This window comes from Ruditapes philippinarum, unplaced genomic scaffold (assembly GCF_026571515.1).
Source record: "Ruditapes philippinarum isolate M1 unplaced genomic scaffold, ASM2657151v2 ctg129_1_1_1_1, whole genome shotgun sequence".
NCBI lineage: Eukaryota > Metazoa > Mollusca > Bivalvia > Venerida > Veneridae > Ruditapes > Ruditapes philippinarum.
In genome coordinates, this window is record NW_026854747.1 from 179812 (window position 1) to 192394 (window position 12583).

Below are 12583 nucleotides of genomic sequence, written 5' to 3' on the forward strand. Positions count from 1 at the left end.
ATTTAATTGCTTCAATTTTTATATTCTTTGTATTTGAAGATATTTTTTTGTAAAATGTTCTGAACTTATTCATGGAAGGCGTGCAGTTATTGAGCGTACATATTCGGCCTTTAATTACATTTTATGTAGTAAGTGGATTATTTTTATGGGGTTTCTCATTAAATTATGTCAGAACACTTACGGAAGGTGGCTGGTCTTGAGTTTTGGTTTCCTACTACGCCCCCTCCCACGATGGAGTAGGGTTTGCGCAGCCGACTCGCCAGCATACTGACAGGGAAAGTATGTTCATAACTGTGTGTTTTCCATGTTGATGTACGCCAATTAAGAAATGAGTTTATTGTCAAAAAAGACATTTTACATTATATACCGATTTAACGTTGAGATGTTATTTTCATGTGTATTACGATTTTGGTGTTGTTTCTAAGAATATGTGTTAACACTCGATAAACGCAATGCAGATAACAAATCCTAAATGTGAATCTTAGTGTAATTTGTTTTCTTTAATTCTTTTCGATTCCTTTACATTATGATAAAAGCTATTTCAATATCTACCAATATAATCGCAGCGAAACGTAGAAGACATGTAGAACAAATAACTTATAAAAATATAACTATAATCAAATTTACGACACATACATGTACATTTTGTACATACACAAAAATATCGGAGAGCAAGTCTCTTTGTTTAAACGCCATATTATTCATAATTTTGGTTTTTAAAACAAAGATATTGCAAATTATTACTATCTGGTATCCATCTAAATGAAAATTCATAACACCTAAGTGTTATAAAAAGAAATAATTTGGCCAAAACCAGCGGTAAAACCGCAATTGTTACAACAATTTTATCGGTATCAGTGTTTAAAATTAATAAGTCTTTTTTCATCTGAACCATATTTCATTTAAAAGTACATTTTAGATTTGAATTTAGATTTCAGGAATGATTTACATAAAATACAAAACATCTGCAAAACATAAAAAAAAGAAATAATCTTTACATCTGAAATAGATTTCTAAACCACAAATTTCGTAACACGGGTGTTTTATTGTTATGTCTTGGTGTGTGCTTTATTACCAAGTCAATAAAGATTGGTACTATTTTCTAACCGCACGCTTTTAAATACATGGGTTATAATAATATTTTTCTGTTTGTGGTTAGTGGAATACTTCACAAAGTAATTTTGCCTCCATATTTTAGCCTAGACTGGTACGCCATGTTACTGACATTAATGTTTTTATTAACTTTTAATTTCATTTTTCCTCCTTTTTATAGCTAATACCTTTTTATGATAAATATCCTAATTTATCTTCATTGAATACATTATATTTGCATATTTCATCTTAAATACTATAATGTTCAAAGAAAATCAGGAAAGGAAAGTTACAGTACAGTACATTTTTTTAGAAATATGTTTATTCATTAATATTTCTTTGTTTTAAACCAGAATTCTTCATGAGCTAACGAAGCGGGCCCGTTGTCTGGTTATTTTACAAAGGAAAGTCGTCACTAAGTTTTGTGGTAAACATTATTGTTATATTATTTTTACAATGTCGTAGATATTGATATACTGTGTTATAATTTTTAAAATTATTATCAATAAAGTATAAACGATTAGTTACGCAGATCGTACTGAAATTCAGTTGACCTTAGTACTAGTATTGCAAATCTTTCACTAAGCTGCAAATATTAGAATTAAAAACTGAAATCTAAAATTAAAATACCCGTTCTTTTTCACATTACAATACAATTGGAATTAAGCTGTCAATATTTTGTGTTTTTTATCATTTTATGAGCGATGTTTGGATGCAGGATAAGCGAACATCAAAGAGATCAGGGAATAATTAATCGCTAACAAATTGGTAGCAGCCAGGGTGTTCTAGCACCGGCTCCGTGCAACCTGATCGCTGTAAGAAGGGATAGCACGCCCATGAATAACTCATCGTCAGTAGTTTCATTTTTTTGATAAATTGATCTGTATTGTTATATTTGTTGAAAAAAATAAAACATTGTCATCCACTGGTCAAGATTTAATGAATGATTGTCATATTGAACTTTCATAAAATGTTTACAGGCGTATATTGCTTTTTTCACCTGTTTATAATTAGGGTAGGTGGTCAATAGCTGACCAGAGTGGACAATGAAATAAACTTGTATGAAAAAACATAAGAACGTCCGACGCTCATCAAATGTAATTAATTTTTCACTTTAATTCTTCACTCTGAAAGTTTAAATGTTTGTAAGTGGTCGAGGGTCAGATGAGGTGACCAAAATTGCTAGCTTTCACTTCGCAATTATATTTTGCGGTCATCATTGGTCACTATGGCATACGGTTAGAGAAGCCACGATAAGGGGTCAGCCCTTGGCCAAAGGTCGACCCCTTACTGACAGCGGCCCTTAGCTGGACCCTAAAACAACCCGAGTGGCCTCTCAGAACAAAGCATATCATATTCATTATTCAAATTAAAAATGCAAGATTGATTCTCGCTTTTTGATTCCTTCGTCTTGAACTTTATGTTTCGGGGGCAGATATAATGGATACAATAAATATAATAATTTGAACTGATATTAAGACCTTTGTGCAAATTTTGAAAATCACTGTCAATGATTGAAAGTCATTGAATATAGCTTTTGATATTTTACGCAGCTGCATGATGGTTTGAAGGCTGAGACAATACATCTTGTTGTGCTGTCTCATCTAGTGTCACTACATCATTAGTGCCAATTATATTCATATTATAAACGTTTTGTTCGGATTCAAATTTTCAACGGATGAAATTAAATACCAACTTTGGCGTCAGTAGAATTCATTTAATATGCTAAAACAAATCTGATTCTTACTTATTAGAGATAATTTTTTGTAAAAAAAATAATTAAAAAAAATGAATAGATAAAAAATAAATAAATAAACCAAATATCTAGTAAGATGAAAGGGGATTTCGATGAAGTTTAATCAAATGTTTTATCTGAAACAGGCCGCGTTCTTGACATTGTTAAAACATCTCATTACGATTCATTTACCACACTGTTAAGACCAATTTAATTTGTTAAAACTCTTAAAGTAACAATTATAATATCTTTCATCTCCTTTTAACAGAGTCATATTAAACAAGTTATCTTTAGCCCAGCCTCCCGTTATCTATTGCGTATCAACAAAAGCTTGTTGACACAACATAACACGTCGTTTGTCACTTTGAGCTCTTCGTTCGCGACCCCACCTGACACCAATATTGGAAAGAATACATTAATGAACGCCCAGTAATTTAGAAGTGAAGATTCACCATACCTGTATCTATTCAAGGGACACGCGCCGACCCGTACGCTCGCCAATAAAACTGTATCAATTCCCTATTGATAGGGGACAATAAATGTCCTAATATTTCACCATATTTCTCTCATCCGTGGAACAGAGACGAGGGAAAATAACAAGTGTGTTCAGTTAAAAATGGCCATCAACATTACAAAAGGTTCAAAAACCGAAAGCTCGTGTTTGTACAATAAATATTGTCCAGTGACGCAAAATTAATTGACATTATATGAAGGGTAGTTGTCCGAGTCATTATTAAGGTGTGAGTTGAGGAGGACTACAAGGCGAAGTTTTTTGTCTTCTTCTTTTATAAATGTTCAATAGTCTGTTATAAGTCTTTCATCACACGACGGGTGAAAGTTGCCCCCAGCTGCCCCTTACGTTACGGCCGTTACAGAAATTATTGCCGGTACAGATTATGTTACGGAATGATATGATGTCCATCATTATTTTAATATCGCTGTCCCTCCGGACAAAAGATCAAATAAGGAGATTGTGATGTGTTTTCTCTGACGATGAATATTTTAGAATATTACTAAAATGTTAATCAGTGTTTTCAACTTCGACCCTCGACAAACAAAGAACACATGATCCCGAACTGGACTGATGTAATTTTATACAATGGACGTCTGTCTTTACAGACAATAGCCGAAGATAACGTGTTTTGGTTCCATATTCAATGTTTCATTTATGAATTTTATCTGAAGGCGGCCGGCATTTGGTGGGAGATATGATGTCTTGACAAAAACCAGGTGGTCACCGCTAAAATGTTATAGTGTTCTAGATCCGTTACTTTCAAATAGCGGATATTTTCTGTGTCCTTCCTCTTTTTTCATGGACTTGACAAGGAATTTTTAATGTCTTAACATTTTAACACTTAAGGCAACATTAGAAGAAGAACAGTCTGAATGGTCTAAGACATATATATGATCGACATAATGTGGTGATAATGCCGTACTCTGTATTTTTAAAAATCAGCAATGCCGAAATCAGTCAATGCTTCATCTTCGGAAAATAAAAACTTTAACAACTGCACATTTTGCCCATTTATTACGATCACCAACGTCACGGTATTTGAACATATTCTTTCGGCTAAAAATGAACAATACAAAAACGAGTAAAATATTATGATATCTAATAAATGTGTTTAGAATAATACATAAAATCTCGGACAAAGTGATATTAGGGACCATAATATCTTACTCTAAAACATTTTCTTACAATGAATCATTACAATAAAGGTTGAATTCTTTAGATGTATAGGAGATGCTTCAGTCCTTCGCTTTGATGTGAAATATATTCTGTATTTTCTCCCATTTATACCGGTATTGTATTACAGTTTGCATGCTAACCCACTCCCCTGCCGTACTCCAAGGATTACTGTTCTACTCGAAATGTAAAGGCACCCTGCAGGTTCGGGCCTGAGGTAACGTTTTATTGCAGTTGGTTTACGAGAATTTCTCCGTGGCTCTACAATTTGTAATTAAACATGATAATTGATTCCTGCTTTTCACCATTTCCTTCAATTATAATGATGACCACGACTGGACAATGGGAGTGAACAATAGAAATGCAATTTCTGAGAGCAGTTTTTAGGTGATAAAAACTGACCACTGCTATAGAAATGTCAGTTTCGCTTTTCTGTGTCCGTCAGTCTATAATGACTACCCTGTGTTGTAAATATTTTCAGACAATTTGTACCATAATAAAAATATCGATGAGTTTGTTGATAGGCTGTATTTCAACAATGCACCAAACTCATGAAAAAGGTTTTTTTTTTATATATATAATCGTGTTTTTTATTCAACCTTTTTTATTTATATTTAATGAATAATTATTCTTGCATAAAGAATGAACACTTGCAAATGTTAATTTTAATTTTTATATTACTTATATACTGAAACATTTTATTCCGTTATCTGCAGAACAGTTGTCTGAAACTACAAAAGATTCCGACCCCTTTACACAAATATATTAATTATAAGGCTGTACAGTAACATGTAGTAATGGATAAGAACAGAACAATACCTAGCATTAAAAACAAACCCCTTCATAGTGTTGTTATATTGTACAATTATTTAATTATCATTAAATGGTCATCAAATCTTAACCATGTAGGCTTTTTGTCTAAAATGTGCATTATATAGAAAGTCAAACAATCCAAATATCAGTATTTATAAATCGTTTTTTACTGAAAGATAAGCTGATTTTTTCCTTTACCCAAAACGGTCAGTAATCACAGAATTGTATCATCGTTTTGTATCCCTAAGATGTCATTATAATATCAGTTAATAAGGTAATTAGTAAAGTTCATACATGTATTTCTGGCAAGTCATGAACCCAGAAATTACAAATATTGATGATCGGGGTACATGCAGAGTTTACATTATTAAAATAGATAATAAAACTTATCTTCTACAATATTAGATTCATTAACTTCCGCTCTTCATAATTCTGACACATAAATTCCATACAGAAGGACAAATGTACCGGTTATTTCCTTATTGGAAATAATGAGAGCAAATTAAAACGTAGCGTTGGCTTTTGTATAAATAATACCTTAAGATAAAGAAAAAAAAACCTGAGACATATAGATCATGTGATAAGGAAATAACCTAGATTTAGCCTCATTTGCTCGGGTCAGGCACTTTTAGACTGGAAAATCCTAATGTTTAGACTAAACAGTTGTTTGGTTTAGTAGTCTGAATTTCAACGACCACAGACGTCTCTCTGTAAATACCTAGCACAGTTGCAAAACGAATAACTTGGATATTTGCTAAGCATGGACATGCGCATTGAGTGATTACGTGGTGTGAGTTACTGGTAACCTTGAAATGACCCTATGATCTCGTGCCAGATATTTTTACAAAAGATGAGATATATCACAGAAAATCATTAATGATATTTCACCACAAATGATCGGAACCGTGCCAAAGTAAGAATGCTGCCGTGTATTTTGTTTTAAAACATTGTCTTCCATGGTGCAAAAATAATTAAAAGCCTATACATTGTTTGTAAATGTATATACTAGTATATTACTTTTTATTATGCAACATTGCGAGATTAAATAGAAAGAGGGAAACGTTCCAGCAGGCATTCTATTGAGAGAAAAATATTGTTTTCAAGTATCCTTAAATTTGTAATAAAAAGTCAAAATATATGAAACACAACGAAATACATACTGTGTCCAAAAGAAAACCAAGCCAACACAATAAGTACGATGTTAAGTTCATTTCAGAACATTCGCTTAGTTTTTTATACACATTTAAAGATTTTAATTTTTTTGTTCTCGAAACCATTATTATTTGGATTACAGAAATAGATTCCGTGTTATCCTGCAATCTTCAATAATTTTTGTATTCTCTGTTATAATAATTTCTACTTCAAAGGACTGATTTTTAAAATTTATATTATTAAGAGTATTATATGCCGAGAGCTCAAAAAATATATCGCGTACTAATACAGCTAGTCAGTTTTAAGCAGAACTGTCTTAAATTGTTAAAAAAAATACTAAAAGTAAATCAAAACAGACAAAGAGCGATTAGTGATCACATGTCGAATTGCATGTTGCGGCTACTGTGTAGCAGGAGACACAAAAAATATTAACAGGGCAAAACGCGGGCCATAACAAGCCATACAAGGGTCATAACTCAGCCAAAAATCAGTCAAGCGAAAACCGTGTACTATAGCTACCGATCAATCAAAGTAAAGTTTCAGTAACATTTCTTAAGTGGCATAAGACAGTAGTCCAGACATATGTTAAAAATAAAGTCATTTAAGGGCCAATAGACTTGGTATTGATCATTCCTGGTAAGTTTGAATGAAATTGCACCAGTAGTTTCTGAGGAGTAGTCCAGACAAACTTCTGTGTAACTTGCAACATAAAAAACACCTTTTATTCAAGGGTTATAACTCGGCCAAACATCATTCAAGCGGAAGACTTGTGTACTATGCTCAAGTACCTGAGCTACCGATCAATCCTGTAAAGTTGTATTAGCGGTATAAGAGGAGTAGTCCGTACAAACTTTATGAACACCTTTTATATTCAAGGTCAATAATTCAAGCAAAACCAAAAAATAAAACAAAACAAAAACCGTGTATTATGCGCAAGTCCTTAAGCTACCAACCACTCATGTAAATGTTCATAAGTGGTATGAGACAAACTTTAAAACTAAAAATCATTAATGGGACATAACTCTTGACAAAAATCACTGAACCGGAAAATGCCCCATACTTTGCACAACTAGACTTAGTACTAATCATTCATTTAAAGTTTAGGAGAAGTTTCTGAAGAGTAGCCCAGACAAAATTCTGTGTAGCTGGAAACACACAAAAAAGTATTTTTTTAATTCAGTTCAAAATCAATCAACCGAGTAACCCGTGTAATATGGACACTTACTTGAGCTACAGATATAAACAGTTTAAAAAAATGGATTATTGCCATAAGAATTGCTGATAAGAAATGCAAACACACTCTGTGGAAAAAGGTTATTTTGGGACTACCCTAAGCCCCACAGTTTGTAACATTTTGTTTCAGTAATATCTTCCTCTGAAAACCTATTGACACTATGCATATGAGCCGTGCCACGACAAAACCAACATAATGGGTTTGCGACCAGCATGGATCCAGACCAGCCTGCGCATCCGCGCAGTCTGATCATGATCCATGCTGTTCGCTTACCAACCCTGTTACAAGTAGAGAAACTGATAGCGAACAGCATGGATGCTGATCAGACTGCGCGGATGCATGTTGATTTTGTCGTGACGCGGCTCATATGGTAATACCGCAGATGTTGCATTCTCTGGTGGTACTATAAGTGTAGATAAAGCTCACCATGTCTGCTTAAATGTCGCCGTAATAAATATCCATATAACACACACTGAGCAACATATTCAGCTTGACAATAAAATGACCTTTGCTTAATAGCATTATAACTATCATATTGTTCTACATGCTGTGGTTGTCATAAATTATATCTTTTGAGTAAGAATTTATAAAGTTATGGCTAGTTGTTGACCTTCATGTTGTACATGGGCTACACTGCTTTTCTTTTCATCTTCTTATTTTTCAACACTGACCTTTTATTCCAAGTCTTTTTTGTATCCTTCTAGTTTATGGCAAACTGGTCATACATTACCTAACTTTGCTGTTGTAATTTTTGTTGTTATATTTTACATCAATCGAAAAGCTGTGCTCTTTGCTATATGCTTATGTTTAGCAAATACCTGTATATGTCGTTTTAACCAATTGCTTTGTTTGTTTTTCTGGATTTTACGCCGACTGTAACACAGTGTTTGGGTCACTTCCATCTAACTAGCTTTCCTAGATAATTAACCAGTAATGACCAATTTCTCTGCAAGTGACCGACTATTTATATGATTTCTCAATTAGCGGTTAAAAAACAACTGACCATTAATGGTGTCAATTAACCAAGAAAGTTGAAGGATATTAAAAAAAAATTGTCTAACAAAAATACTCAATATAAAAGCTCTAACCTTCTTTCAATTTTGTTATTTTTTCTGGCCCTTCAGGATGAACGATATCTAATAAAATGGACGATGCTTCAGTCGGTGCTAGGGTGCCTCTAAAATAAATATATCACTTTTCATTTTATTTCATGAGCAGAATATGCACATGTTCATCCTTTTTATTTCTGTTTTCCCTTTTTTGATGGACCGTCCATTTTCTAAACATCTTTAGTTGATATAAGTAAAAATATATATATCAAATACCAAGAAATGATTATTTTTCCATTATTGTTGTGCTTTTTCCGATAAGCATTTTGTTGTGGTTCATTTTCTGTTATTTAAAACTACATGTTCGTCACTCAGAGGATTTATGCTGGAAAATCTTTACATCATCTTTTGTTTCTAATGTTCTTATGTAAGTTGCTTTAATTATCTTAAAATGTGCACTCACATTTCTAATTGGCCACAGTTTGGCCACAGTTTAGCAGCATTGTTTCGGAAAGTGTTGGCTATATCAACCTATATTTTCTTACATATTATACTGGGTGTAACCCAATATCATACCAAGATATCGAAATAACACTTTAAGGTCATTTTCAATAGCAGAAAATAAAAAAAACAAAACAAAAAAAACAAGCATTACGATACGTTATGTTTTTTAAACTATTTATTGTTATTTCATTATCATTCATTTTTGTTAAGTGTTAAGCAATTCTATCTTACATACACTAAGCCATGCTTTTGCAAGAAAACATACTGCCATTTCTTAAAAAATAGCTATAACTGGAAAAAAGTATCAATCAGTTTGCATTAGTAATCATACAATAAAATCTGTTTCTGTTTCAGAACATAGCTCTAACTAACCTTCTAATTCTTGCTCCTTTACTGTAACACATATATGTATATACTATATATAGATTAAACAAGGAAATATACCGTTTACATATTTTAGTACCATTTTGTTCACTAAACTCTCTCAAAGGTGTATCCTTTGAGAAGTACCCTAAAATAACCATTTATAATTTAGCATACCCCTTTGTATTCGATTCAAATCTTATTAATTGTGAAATATAACATTACCTCTTTTATCAGCGTTTACATTTTCTATAACAAATGGTGTGAATATTTGTCACCATTTGATAAAATTTGTAAAATTAACTACATTACACTGACATTTATGTTGTCTGATGTAAGGTAAATATTTGCCTATCAGTTGTGGTTGAATCATTATATTATCACCCCGTTTGGGAAATATTAAATCATCTGCTAATTTTAATATATTGAAATTACTCATAAACCAGTTAAATGAAAATTGTGTATATGACATAAATAGATATGTAAAGTTATTTCGGAAATGAGAAATTTACACTAACCGGTCATTACAGGCTCAATAAACAAATATATCTGATGAAATAAGTAGATATCCTGTTGCTGAGATTGGAATGTTTTCTTTATTCTACTCTCTTGTGTGCTTCCTGTCCTCTACAAAAACTTTGTTACACAAAGCATTATGTCAAAGAGCAAGTGCTATTTTTCTTCGCAATACATTTTGATGTAGAAAATTCTCATGTGAATTATTTGAATGTTTTCTTATTTAACTTGATTAGATTAGATGATAAATAAATATCTTTTCATACATTTAAAATAACAAGTTGAAATAGTGATTTGTTCACTTCCGTTACGCTGTGTTTGACCGGCTTGATTTGCTATTGACCAGGACATTAAGCTTTATTTGTTTCTGCAATTATATTCAATCAGACTTCATTACATGTCATTAGGTCCATTATCTGACGTATTTATCGGCTCGAGATTATACATCGCGGATAGATGTGTTAGTATCAGTATATAACAGTTTCCGGGGTACTCTTCCCTCACAATGGTTATGACGTCACGAAACTTCCGGATCCTGATTGGTTACAGAGGTCATTAAGGTGAATTGTCTAAAAATAGTTTATTTTGTACAGCAAAGTGTGTAATATTTCAATTTTGAAATATTTATAATATGCGTGTTAAAATAACAAACAATTTACACAATGAATATCATTGTACCACATTACTACTGATGCTGCCGAAGAAATCTTTTTAAACTGGCAGAAAAGTTTTGCATATTTTACCTAGAATAGAAATAAAATTAAGAGTATAACCACTGGTCATGCGGTATGTATACATGTTATAGACTATTGAAGACGTGTTTGTTTAATGTAAAAGAAAGGACCAAAAGTCATATGTTACAGTTTTCTAGTTTACGATATTGATACATTCAACAACTTTGTATGACGTTACCGTGACGTCATGAAAATATTTGTCTTACTTTGCTGTTATCATCTTGGAGTTCCCCAGTTTCCAACAGTTTAATATGATTTATATCTAACTGGTATATTTTCAAATCGCATCGAAAATATAAAGTAAATGGTACAAGCAAGAAGAATGCATAACTTTACATGGGAATAGTTTTATTAGGACGTCTGCAAATATACTTACTTACATCAAGTTTAAACATCCTAAATAACTATAAGGCTATAAGTACCGAACACATTAGAAACATCATGCAAATTGTATTTTCGAATGAAGATCTTCATTTTCAGAAGAAAAAAAGCTATATCCTCCATTCTTTGACGAAATATTTTATTGCTTACATTTAAAAAATTGATGTTTAATGTCGCAGTTAAATAGAATTTATCTTAAAATACATTTTATGTTTAAAAACCAATAGCACGTCTTATGTCGGTGACTAGGGGCGTCATTGGTGTCGCACATTGCTATGTCTCGCACGAGCAGAAATTATATAAACAGAGCTGATGTTTTAGACTCCCTTCTTTTTTATCTCTTGCATGCAGCTTTTGTCTTATGATGCACTTGGTAAGCCTTAATCAATCGAAAATTGTTGTATAAAACGCCACGAAGAATTTCATTAGGCTATTAACGTCCCTTTGAAATCATTCGCCTGTCATATTTAAATGATTCCCATTGATGATACAGGTAGATGATTTGAAAACAAAGTATACGATAAAGCCCATTTTACAAAATTAGACAAGAAGAATTCTTGCTCGTGATAACCGAGGTTGAGATAAGGTCACGCTTAGTGATGCTTTCTTGCTGATTACAATAAGTAACTTTAGAACGGTAATGCCGGGCCAATGACGGGTGAAACTCAGTGCATCATATTTTATTTCGCTTTATGCTGATATTTATCGACAATCGAAATGTCATTTCAAGTATTTCTTTTGAATGTAAACTACTTTATGACATACGAGGCAAAGTTTGTTGATACGAGACCATTATGTTTGCTGTTGAATGTTTTGCATATTTCAATACAAGCAAACGGTCAGTGAAGGGTCAGTGTATGGAAGGGTCATATAGGGTAACCGGCTATTGGTAGATACGATAAGTTTTCCGGTAACAAAGCTTTTTTCATAGAAAGTATAGGAAGTAAAGATTATAAAAAAAAGGACTTTATCACAAAAATACGTGATGCTCATCACAAAACATATAAATTAACTACAGTCGTCTAATCTTAGCAAGTATACGGTTTACAGATTACTGAAATTTAAAAAGAAAAAAAAGATCAGTTTAAAGTTTTAACGAGCAATATATGTTAATGATACAATGAATGTTATTCAACTTGCAGCAGAATAATAATAAAATATATTCCGATGTTTATCAATAATAATGTTTTTATTGTTTCAGCAAATACTTTGAAAATATTGAAATCTCAACACATGTATCCTTAGGAAACGATGAGCTGAAATTAAAAAATTAAATATAGTCCATTTTGTTATATACGTTATACACCCATACATATTGTGCAA